The following is a 9,889-nucleotide window of genomic DNA, read 5'->3' as shown; positions in this document are numbered from 1 at the left end:
GCACATCTCTGACCATACTCGACGTGGGACCCGTGTATCCTGGTTGTACAATATACGTGCACATCCAGAGACTGGGTGTGGGAGTCTGGAACCGGCCTGCTTCAGGGCGTGGGAGTCTGGAACGGGCCTGTTACAGGGAAGAGAGGACAGGTGGGGCCACAGCCTGGGTGTGGCCAAGCGCCTGCAGGTCCCTGTCGCCCTGCCTTCTAGGCCCACTCCAGGCCCGCCCGCAGTGGCCGCTCCATGCTGTGCTTCTGTCCAGGTAGGCAAGGCAGGCTCCCTCAAATCCCCACCAGCGAGCAGCCAGGACTCGGGCCCCACAGCCCTGTTTCTTTTGTTTTCCGGCCTGGCTCTTCCCTGGCCTTTCGCACTGGCCCCTCTGGCCAGAGTGATCCCCTGAGCTCCAGCAGCCTGAGGCAGCACACGTGCACGGTGGCCTGTGGACAGATGAGGACGGGCGTGTTTCTGTGGAGAGGGTAAATTGGCTGACACCCGTGTGCACACAGGAAACACTCAAATTCGCTCATGTTGTTCCTGGGCTGTGGGGCCCAGGGAAGTCTGTATGTGGTGAGTGTTTGGGATGACAGCACAGAGCTCAGGGGGCCGGTGTGCCTATGCAGCAGGCGGGCCCTGGCCTGAGACCTGGAGATAACTGAGGCCCCCTGGGAAGGGGACCCCAGGGTAGAAGTTGGAATCTTCCGGGCAGAGCTGACCTCAGAGGTAACACCACCAACGACTCTCCCACAGATTCTTGAAAAGCAACGACCATAAGCTTTGAATACTAAGAAGCGACATTACAAATATATAAGTCTCGGGTTGCTTTGATATTCCACGCCAGTGGAAAGGCTCTGCTGTTCCCCTTCTATCCTGAAGGGTGGCTCAGCTCTCTCTCACCCAGGCGGGCCCCAACTCAGCTCTGGGCCCACCTGGCACTTCTGGAGCTTTAGGTGCTCAGCTAGGTACCAAGATTGTAAGCCCCCAAGAGAGGCGGGGCCTCTTTTTTTTTGAGACAGAGTTTTACTTCTTCCGTCCAGGCTGGAGGGCAGTGGCGTGATCTTGGCTCACTGCACTCTCTGCCTCCCAGGTTCAAGTGATTCTCCTGCCTCAGCCTCCTGAGTAGCTGGGATTACAGGTATGAGCCATCACACCTGGCTAACTTTTTTTGTATTTTTAGTAGAGATGAGGTTTCACCATGTTGGCCAGGCTGGTCTCATACTCCTGACCTCAGGTGATCCACCCGCCTTGGCCTCCCAAAGTGTTGGGATTACAGGTGTGAGCCACTGCGTCCAGCCCGGGATGACACTTCCTTAAGGCTGAGCAGCATGCTGCCACTCCCAGGGACATTCCTGTCTGGCCCATGAGGGAAAGCCAATCAGAACCATTTGGAGTAGATGCCATGGGGGGCCACGCAGGGGGTGGCTGGTTTCTCATTCATCCTTCAGTAATGGAGGGAACGACATCATCTCTTGGAAAGTTCCCTCAAAAGGCCAGAGAATTGGCCGGGCGCGGTGGCTCACGCCTGTAATCCCAGCACTTTGGGAGGCCAAGGTGGGTGGATCACGAGGTCAAGAGATTGAGACCATCCTGGTCAACATGGTGAAACCCCGCCTCTACTAAAAATACAAAAAATTAGCTGGGCATGGTGGCGCGTGCCTGTAATCCCAGCTACTTGGGAGGCTGAGGCAGGAGAATTGCCAGAACCCAGGAGGCGGAGGTTGCAGTGAGCCGAGATCGCGCCATTGCACTCCAGCCTGGGTAACAAGAGCGAAACTCTGTCTCAAAAAAAAAAGGAAAAAAAAAAAAGGCCAGAGAATGATACTGGGGAAATGGAAGGTGAGATGGAGGTGACCACATAGTCACCAAACTATGTCCAGGCAGGGGACAGTGGGAAGGACTTCATGAGTGGGGGCAGCCACCCATGGAGCCGGGACAGGGTCAAAGCCAGGGTACAAAGCCAGGATGGGGGCAAAGCCAGGTTTGGTCCCCACCTGCACCAATTCCCTCTGGCAGCCTTGACTTCCTCTTGTGTGAAGTGGGGACACCTGCCTTGATTGGCATGAGGCTCAAATGACAACCTGTGAGAAACTGCCCTGGGTATAAAAGGCTCTAGTTTGTTTAATTCATTACCACTTTAATTAATTTAGGCCTCAGTGCTAAAGTTTGTAGAAATACCTAAAGGACAACAGGAGAAAAATAACTGAAGTTGCTGGACTAAGGCAAATAAGGTGGGAAAGAAGAAGTCGGAGGCAGGGTTAGTCCTGTCAGCCTCCGGGAGGCTAGGGAAGCAAGAGCTGCAACTCGCAGCTGGCACCGAGCTTCTGACAGTCAAGACAGGAAGGAAAGGGGACCAGTTACAAGACCTGGAGGCTTTATAAAGAAAAAAAGGAAACAAGTTACTCAAAAGCCCAGCTTTTCCTGGTAATAATAAGTGGCTGGTATTTATCAATTTTTTTTTTCTTTGAGACGGAGTTTCGCTCTTGTTACCCAGGCCGGACTGCAATGGCGCAATCTGGGCTCACCGCAACCTCCGCCTCCTGGGTTCAGGCAATTCTCCTGCCTCAGCCTCATGAGTAGCTGGGATTACAGGCACGCGCCACCATGCCCAGCTAATTTTTTGTAGTTTTAGTAGAGACGGGGTTTCACCATGTTGACCAGGATGGTCTCGATCTCTTGACCTCGTATCCACCCACCTCGGCCTCCCAAAGTGCTGGGATTACAGGCTTGAGCCACTGCGCCCGGCCTTAATTTTTGTATTTTTAAGTAGAGTCAGGGTTTCGCCATGTTGGTCAGGCTGCTCTTGAACCTCTGACCTTGTGATCTGCCCGCCTCAGCCTCCCAAAGTGCTGGGATTGCAGGCATGAGCCACTGTGCCCGGCTCTGGCTACTTTTTAAATTTTTTGTAGAGACAGAGGTTGGGGGAGGTGGGGGAGTCCCACTGTATTGCCCTGGCTGGTCTTGAACTCCTGGGCTCAAGTGATCCTCCCGCCTTGGCCTCCCAAAGTCCTGGGGTTTCAGATGTGCGCCACCAGGCCAGGCCAGGAGGTTATTATTTGTGTGTTTTACACATGAGAAGCAGCTCACAGGGGTCACACTCTTGCCCGAGGACTCAGTTCCATGACACAGAAGCAGGAGAGGAGCCCAGTTGTGGGAGGGGATCTTGCCCTACTCACAGAAGGGGCCACCTGGAGCCTGTGCTTCTAAACACAGAGTCACATTGTCCTGCGGGTGCTGAGACCCGAGAGAATTTGTCCTGCGGGTCCCCTTAAAAGGAACATTGTGCAATGCAGTACTTCTTGGCGCAGCGCTAGAGCAAGGCCAGGGGATAGGTTAGCCTGGAAATGCGTTCAAGGCAGATGTTACCAATTATCTACTGATGCCATGAAAAATCTCAAGAGAACACCCTGGGAGCATGTCTTTAGTAGGCCTTCTGATGTGCCCCGGGCAACAAACAGTTGCAAAATGTCCTGCCCAGGTCGCCAGGTCCTACCAGAAAAATCTTGCTTTACAACAAGAAATCACTCATCTGGGACACCCTCCCTACCACCTTTGAGGCATCTGTTGGAGAATGAGTGTCTCAGTTTGTGAAAATAAAACTCCAGCAGGGCACAGTGGCTCACACCTGTGATCTCAGCACTTTGGGGGGCCCAGGTGAGAGGACTGCTTGAGCCAGGAGTTCAAGACCAGTGTGGGCAACAAAGTGAGACCCCATCTCAAATACATACAATGAAATAAAGGAAAACTGCTGGCCGGGTGTGGTGGCCCACGCCTGTAATCCTAGCACCTTGGGAGGCCGAGGCAGGAAGATCGCTGAGGTCAGGAGTTTGAGATCATCCTGGCCAACATGACAAAACTCCTCTCTACTAAAAATACAAAAATTACACACCTGTGCCGGGCACAGTAGTGCGTGTCTGTAGTCTCAGCTACTCGGGAGGCTGAGGTGGGAGGATCGTTTGAGCCCAGGAGTTCTGGACTGCAGTGAGCTATGCCAATTGGGTGTCTGCACTAAGTTTGGCATCAATATGGTGACCTCCTGGGAGCGGGGGACCACTAGGTTGCCTAAGGAGGGGTGAACTGGCCCAGGTCGGAAACGGAGCAGGTCAAAACTCCTGTGCTGATCAGTAGTGGGATTGCGCCTGTGAATAGCCACTGCACTCCAGCCTGGGCACCATAGTGAGACCCCGTCTCTTTTTTTTTTTTGAGACGGAGTTTCGCTCTCGTTACCCAGGCTGGAGTGCAATGGCACGATCTCGGCTCACCGCAACCTCCGCCTCCTGGGTTCAGGCAATTCTCCTGCCTCAGCCTCCTGAGTAGCTGGGACTACAGGCACACGCCACCATGCCCAGCTAATTTTTTGTAGTTTTAGTAGAGATGGGGTTTCACCATGTTGATCAGGATGGTCTTGATCTCTTGACCTCATGATCCACCCGCCTTGGCCTCCCAAAGTGCTGGGATTACAGACTTGAGCCACCGTGCCCGGCTGACCCCGTCTCTTAAAAAAAAAATTACACACCTGTAATCCCAGCTATTCGGGAGGCTGAGGCAGGAGAACCACTTGAACCCAGGAGTCAGTGGTTGCAGTGAGCCGAGATCGGGCCATTGCACTCCAGCCTAGGTGACAGAGCGAGACTCCATCTCAAAAAAAAAAAAAAAAAAAAGAAACTGCTTACCAATCAAAAGAGGACACCCCATGATCCCCTCTGTGGTGCATGAGGTGCCAGAGTGGTCAAGGGGACTGCCATGTGGATGATGGTGGTTCTGCTTGTGACTTTTCCCCTTGAAGCTGACGCTGCAACTGCAGGTAACGGGGGCTCTGGAGCCAGTGTGGGGTTCAAATCCCAGCTCTGCCACTGAATAACTGTGTGGCTTTGGGCAGTGCCTGCTCACCCTGTGCCTCAGTTTCCTTCACTGTAAGGTGGGGGTAACAACAAGCCTCAAAGAATGGAGCTGAGTGAGTGTGTGTCTAGGACCCAGAACCATGATTGGCCCAGAGTTCATTCAGTGAGTGGGAGCTGTCATCATTATCACTGCTGGTCTCTCTGCTGCATCTGTTTCAAGGTGCTAGCGCCATGGCTGTGGTCATTCACTGGGCCCCCAGTGGGATGGATTTTTGGGTTCTAACCCCATTGCTGTGCACCCAGGTGGAATCACGCTTGGAATCCCTCTGCTTGGAGCTGGCCAGGCTCTCGCCCTTCCCCTCTCCCTTCACCCCAGCTCTGTTTGCTCCAGAAAGCACTTCTGGCTGCTCTGACCTGTGCTGGTCTCTGCGTTTTCAGAGCTGGTGTCACCCAGGGCCCCCATCATTCAAGGGGAGGCAGGGTGTGTGGCCTGGAGACCTGGCAGCCAGGGTCACCAGGGGTCAATTCCTGACCAGGGCCACCCTGCCGGTCACCTTGGGCAAATCAGGCCCCCATTTTGGCCCCAGCATCTCCATCTATAAAAGGAGGCTCTTCCCATCTCCTTCTGCTGCAGGGGTGCTCGGTGTAACTGCAGTATGTTCATTTTTTCTCTTCTCTTACCACTCTGGCATGGTGTAGGCCTCGACACCCAGGGAAAGGGACCCAACGGAACATCAGAGCAACAGAATTGATCGTTTTTGTTTTTGTTTTCCTTTGAGATGGAGTCTTGCTCTGTCGCCCAGGCTGGTGTACAGTGGTATGATCTCGGGTCACTGCAACCTCTGTCTACAACCTCTGCCTCCTGGGTTCAAGCGATTCTCCTGCCTCAGCCTTCTGAGTAGCTGGGACTACAGGTGTTCACCACCATGCCTGGCTAATTTTTTTTGTTTGTTTTTTGAGATGGAGTCTGTCTCACTCCGTCCCCCAGGATGGAGTGCAGTGGCGCAATCTCGGCTCACTGCAACTTCTGCCTCCCGGGTTCAAGTGATTCTCCTGCCTCAGGCGTCAGCATCCTGAGTAGCTGGGATTACAGCCACCCGTCACCTCGCCCGGCTAATTTTTGAATTTTTAGTAGAGACGGGGTTTCTCCATGTTAGTCAGACTGGTCTCGAACTTCTGACCTCGTGATCTGCCTGCCTCAGTCTCCCAAAGTGCTGGGATTACAAGCATGAGCCACCACGCCTGGCTGATCATTTCTTATGAAGTGTAGCTGGATATGCAAGTGGAGGACGGAATCATGCCTGCCCCTGCCCACGCCCAGCTCACAGGGCCCACAGGGAGGCTAGTGCCGACACAGCCGTCCATGCCCAGAAATCTACGCTCATGTCAGCCCTGGATGAGGGGAATGAGGTGGGGGAAGTAAAGGGTCCTGTTTAGGACCAATGTCAATCAAGCCCAGGAGTGAATCCTGCAGTCCCACTGTGGCTGGGGCTAAGGGACCTGAGAGGGGAGTGGCTGGGACTGAGACAAAGCATGAGAAAGCCCTACTACTGCCAGGTGACAGTCTCCATGAAGCTAAACGCTTTGAAAGCTGGGGTTCTCTGCCTCAGCCTCCCAAGTAGCTGGGATTACAGGTGCCCACCACTATGTCTGGCTAATTTTTGTATTTTCAGTAGACATAGAGTTTCAACATCATGACCAGGATGGTCTTGAACTCCTGACCTCGTGATCCACCTGCCTCCACTTCCCAAAATGCTGGGATTACCGGTGTGAGCCACTGCGCCCGGCCACGTTTTTTTCTTTCTTTCTTTTTTTTTCGAGATGGAGTTTTGCTCTTGTTGCCCAGGCTGGAGTGCAATGGCGCAATCTTGGCTCACTGCAACCTCCGCCTCCTGGGTTCAGGCAATTCTCCTGCCTCAGTCTCCCAAGTAGCTGGAATTACAGGGACCCGCCACCACACCTGGTTAATTTTTTTGTATTTTTAATGGAGACGGGCTTTCACCATGTTGGCCAGGCTGATCTTGAACTCCTGACCTCAGGTGATCCACCCGCCTCAGCCTCCAAAAGTGCTGGGATTACAGGTATGAGCCACCACCCCCAGCTGAGAAGCAGACACTTCTGAAGAACATTCCAGAACACATCAACATATCGTCCTAAAAGTCTTTTTTTTTTGACACTATCGTCTTGCTTTCTCACCCAACCTGCAGTGCAGTAGCTCAATCATAGCTCACTGTAACCTTGACTTCTTGGGCTCAAGCAATCCTCCCATCTCAGCCTCCTGAGTAGCTGGGAGTACAGGCATGTGCCATCATATCTGGCTATTAATTTTTTTTTTTTTTTTTTTGCCCGGGAGCAGTGGCTCACACCCATGGTCCCAGCATTTTGGGAGGCCAAGGTGGGTGGATCACTTAAGCTCAGTTCAAGACCAACCTGGCCAACACAGTGAAACCCCATCTCTACTAAAAATACAAAAATTAGGGGGGCGTGGTGGTGTGCTCCTGTAGTCCCAGCTACATGGGAGGCTGAGGCAGGAGAATTGCTTGAACCCGGGAGTTGGAGGTTGCAGTGAGTCAAGATCACGCCACTTCAGTCCAGCCTGGGTGACACAGAGAGACTCTGTGTCAAAAAAAAAATTTTTTTTTCATAGAGATGGTGTCTCATGTTGTCTAGGCTGGTCTCAAACTCCTGGGCTCAAGTGATTCTCTTGCCTCAGCCTCCCATAGTGCTGGGATTGCAGGTGTGGGCCACTGTGCCCCACCCCTAAAAATCTTAATTGAGGGAACCTCCCATGTATCACATACAGCCCAAGAGGAGACTGAGGAGACTGATTCATACCAAAGTGGTTAATACTCCGGGGTCTCAAAAATATGTCTTAGTCAGGGACTGTGTACCTCAGCACCGCAGCCCTGTGAACAGTCAGGTCAGAGTGGGGACAAACAGCCATACTGCTCTCTCTCCAGGCGCTGGGCCATATTCTTCTCTCCTTTTAGCAAGTGGGAATGCTGAGACCATGCCAGCAGCAAAGTGGATGAGAGGTGTCTGCCCGATGCTGATTTTTTTTTTTTTTTTTTTGAGATAGAGTCTCACTCTGCCACCCAAACTAGAGTATAGCGGCTTGATTTCAGCTCATGCAACCTCTGCCTCCCGGGTTCAAGCAATTTTCCTGCCTCAGCCTCCCAATTCGCTGGGATTACAGGCACCTGCCACCATGCCCAGCTAATTTTCGTATTTTTAGTAGAGACAGGGTTTCTCCATGTTGGCCAGGCTGGTCTCGAACTCCTGACCTCAGGTGATCTGCCCGCCTTGGCCTCCCAAAGTTCTGGGATTATAGGTGTGAGCTACTTCACCCAGCGAGGTAACACTCTTACAGCATCTAACAGCAACAGGAGGGGATAAGCGGATAAAGATTCTGGAACGGGCCGTAAATGACCACAATTCAAGGCCAGGCCACAACTTGCCGGGCCCAGGAGAACTGTTTGAGGCTGAGGACAGCTGGGAAAACTATCAGTCCAGGTGCCGACTGCCAGCTTTCCCCTGGGACTTCACATAGGCGTGGGGCTCGAGCTTTCCTGGAAGGGCCTCCACCTTGCCTTCCCTTCCCTGGTGAGGCTTCAGTTCTGGGTAACACTGCATCCTATTTTGAGGTTTTCCTATAGAATTGTTCAAGTGAGATTCCTTTGGTGAGATTCTCAGAAAACATCTTGGAAGAGAAAATGTTTCTGAAAGGAACTTGAGAAATCTCCTCCCCTTCTAGAGACACTTGCTCCGAGGGGGCTGGGATCTAGAAAGGAACAGATCTCATGCTATGGACCTGTTTAGCGACCCTCACCGCTGGGGCAGCTGAGAGCCCTCCCTGGAGGGCCTGATCCCAGGCACCAGCTCGCACTGTGATCTACCTAAACCCTTCAATCCCCTGCTCTGCCATGTGCAATCCAAATGCTCCCAGGGTCCTTGCAGCTCTGTGACCCTGGGTTCCTGTAGCAAAGAGGGATGGATCTCAGTGGGAGGCTGGTTTTGGAGGACCACAAGGACTGTGGTGTTTACAGATTTCTTCAGAAATGGCCTTCTCTGGCCAGGCGCAGTGGCTCACGCCTGTAATCCTGCACTTTGGGAGGCTGAGGCAGGGAGATCACTTAAAGCCAGGAGTGTGAGACCAGCTTGCATAACATAGGAAAACCCCGTTTCTACGAAAAATAAAAAAATTAGCTGGGTGTGGTGGTGCGTGCCTGTAGTTCCAGATACTTGGAGGCTGAGGTGGGAAGATCACGTGAGCGAGCCCAGGCGGTCAAGGGTGCAGTGAGTAGAGATTGTGCCATTATACTACCACACTCCAGCCTGGGCGACAGAGCAAGACCCTGTCTCAAAAAAAAAAAAAAAAAAGTAAATAAATGTTCCCAGTGTGTGATAAGGAGTGAACTAGTGTGACTAACATGTCCCAGTCTGCCCAGAAGCTTTTCTGGGTGTGGCACTGAGAGTCCTGCATCCTGGGAATCACTCAAACAGGGACTGTGGGTCACCTGTCCGCAGCCTCCTGTGGCAGGAGGACAGTGAACCAGTCTGGGATGGTGGTATGTCCTCCCCCTGCCTCTGCCCTCTGCTCCTTACACCTTTCTCCCCAAACAAGCTGGGGAGATTCTCTGCCAGGGGAGAAGGGAAGTTAGAAAAGACCCTATTCATTTAAGATGAACAGAGAAGATGCAGTGAGCTGAGATCATGCTATTGCACTCCAGCCTGGGTGACGTAGTGGGACCCCATCTGAAAAAAAAAATTGGCCGGGTAAGGTAGCATACACCTGTATTCCAGCACTTTGGGAGACTGAGGCAGGCAGATCAAGAGTTCAAGAGATTGAGACCATCCTGGCCAACATGGTGAAACCCGGTCTCTACTAAAAATAGAAAAATTAGCTGGGCATGGTAGCGCACGCCTGTAGTCCCAGCTGCTCGGGAGGCTGAGGCAGGAGAATCAGTTGAACCCGGGAGGCAGAGGATGCTGTGAGCCGAGATTGCACCACTGCACTCCAGCCTGGCAACAGAGGGAGACCCTGTCTCAAAAAA

This window comes from Sapajus apella, unplaced genomic scaffold (genome assembly GCF_009761245.1).
Source record: "Sapajus apella isolate SASKATOON/1434 unplaced genomic scaffold, GSC_monkey_1.0 scaffold10, whole genome shotgun sequence".
In the NCBI taxonomy this organism is placed as follows: Eukaryota; Metazoa; Chordata; class Mammalia; order Primates; family Cebidae; genus Sapajus; species Sapajus apella.
Note: the sequence above shows the minus strand (reverse complement) of the source record.